Below are 2598 nucleotides of genomic sequence, written 5' to 3'. Positions count from 1 at the left end.
GTCAAGGTGGGGATCTTCATGAATGAATAAGTTGGTACCTGACCTCCCTACTGGGGAAAATATTTTGGGGGGTTGTCTAACAAATCCACCCTGCCATGTTTATCATGTTTGTGCTTTCTCCGCTAGATAGAGAGGAAAATTCGCTTTACAGCAGGAGACATGTCTAAGTAACCCGGGGTAAAATGCTAATTCTGTCCACGGACAGCTGTCTGCTCTTTCAGACTGGATTACAAAAATTCCTTTCTTTATCTTTTAATTTTTAAGATTTATTTTTATTATTTTAAAATTATGTGTATGCATGTCTGTCTGTGTAAAGGTATGTGCACATGTGTAGTGTGAGCTGAGGGCCTGCTTTTTGTCCTGTCCGGCTCCTGCACGGCTAGCTTTACACCAGAAATAATTACACGGAAACTGTATTCTTTTAAGCACTGCCTGGCCCATTAGTTCCAGCCTCTTACTGGCTAGCTCTTACATATTGATCTAACCCATTTCTAATATTCTGTGTAGTACCACGAGCTGGCTTACCAGGAAAGATCTTAACCTGCGTCTGTCTGGAGTGGGAGAATCATGGCGACTCCTTGACTCAGCTTCTTTCTCCCAGCATTCTGTTCTGTTTACTCCACCCATCTAAGGGCTGTCCTATAAATGGGCCAAGGCAGTTTCTTTATTAAATGAAAGTAACTCCTCCTTCACACATGAATTCAGGTACCCTCTAAGGCCAGAAGAGGGCATTTGACCTCTTGAAGCTGGAGATGTAGACAGTTATTAGCTGCCGCATGTGTGCCAGGAACACAAACCAGGTCCTTTGCAAGAGCAACAAGCGCTTTCCCAGCTGAGCCATCCTCATCACCCAACAGCTCCCCTCCACAGAAGAGGTGGCAGACACAGACGCTTTGAGTTTTTCTCACAGAGACTGTGGCCTTGAGAAACCTTTGAGGGATTTGTCTCAGAGCACAACGCTCTGGATGTCCAGGTGGGACGGATTCTCTTCACTGTGTCTAGGATGTCACTACGGAGCCACGAGTTTGGTTTGAACTGAAAAACATGGACTTGTTGCCTGCCAGGTGTAACACTCAACCTGTTTGCGGTCCTCTGAGAGCTTCTGTTTACTCTTCTGGAAATATCGAGAACAGGCTTAAATTTCTGCAGTCACTGTGAAGAGAAAGGAATGTATTCAAAAATGTAAGGACAGTGGTTGTTACTGAAGGAGCGACCCACACACGCATGCTCACTGACTTTCAAGGCAGGGCCTTCAACTTGTCAACTTCCCTCCCCCTCACCACTTATATTTTCATTATTAATTAATTTATTTTTAGATAGGGTTTCTCTTTGTAACCCATCCTCGAACTTGCTCTCTAGACTAAGCTGGCCTTCAACACAGAGATCTGCCTGCCTCTGCTCTGCTGGGATTAACGTCGTGAGCCACCACTGCCCCTCTTTTTTAGATTTTTGAGGACAAGGTCTTGCTAGGTATTCCTGTCCGGCCTGACATTGTCTATGCAGCCCACATTGGTCTTGAACTGTTGACTCTACTCCCGGCTCAGTCTTCTGGGTGCGGGAGTTACAGGTATGGGCCACCACGTCCAGATTATACCTCCTCCTCCTTGTGTTTTCTGTCCTGTAGACCAAGCTGACCTTCAACTCCTGATGCTCTCAGCCACCATCTCCCGAGTGCTGAGAAAACAGGCCTGCGGTACTGTGCCTGCCTTTTTAGCTTGCATAGGCCTTAGTATGTGGCTTAGCTCACTGTATGAGCTGGTAGCTTTGTTCGATGACCGTCTGGTCAGCTGAGGACAAGCAATCTAGAAAGGACTTAGGCCCGTTCTGTGGTCTGGATGAAGTCCCGAGAGGCCTAGGATTAAAGTCTTCACTTCAGGGACGTGAAAGGAGATGAGGAAGACTGGGCACCGTGTCTCTCTGTGTGGTGGCTCCGGGGAAGGCTGAGCCACAGAAGAAAAATATGGGGGAAGCGGAACACTGGAGGGCTTGGTGCCATCTTGTGTAGGACGAATGGGACCAATGGTGCCCTCCTCGGAAACAAATGCTCTTTGTAATCTTACCCGCTCTCAGAGTTTACCTTTGAACTGTCACCTCCCTCCAGCAGTGTTTCAAGTCACCACTTCCTGGCCTTATCTGTTGGGGTGGGGCTTCTCCATCCGGTTGATCCTTCTGATTACAGAGGAGGATCCTTGCTGCTAAAAGAATTTCTTTCCCTTAGAAACACAGGACCTTACCTCCGACCTGATTTCTTAGTCCGCCCTCCAATCCTGAGTCCCGTGAGATGGCAATAGACCTGCTTAAGTGAGTGCCAGGGTAGGGTGACATGGCCAGGAATTAAGAGTTAGGTATGGTAACAAAAGTTCACCAAGACCAGAGCAGGCAAAGAGACAATGTACCCTGAATAGGTTCTCAGAGGAGGAATATTGCTTCTGAAGGGGCCTGGAATTTTTTTGTAGAAGTTACTTGGTCTTGCTGTCTTAGGACTCCTGTCTGAGGGGCCTAGCAGGCTTCTCACTGTCTTACATAGTAAATTTTACAGTGTATATTGTGTATCTTGAGGCAGGCCATTTGTGGAAGGCACCGTGTCATCAGTGTTGT

This window comes from Chionomys nivalis, chromosome 1, assembly GCF_950005125.1.
Source record: "Chionomys nivalis chromosome 1, mChiNiv1.1, whole genome shotgun sequence".
Lineage (NCBI taxonomy): Eukaryota > Metazoa > Chordata > Mammalia > Rodentia > Cricetidae > Chionomys > Chionomys nivalis.
The sequence above is the reverse complement of the archived record's forward strand: the minus strand, read 5'-3'. Positions refer to the sequence as shown.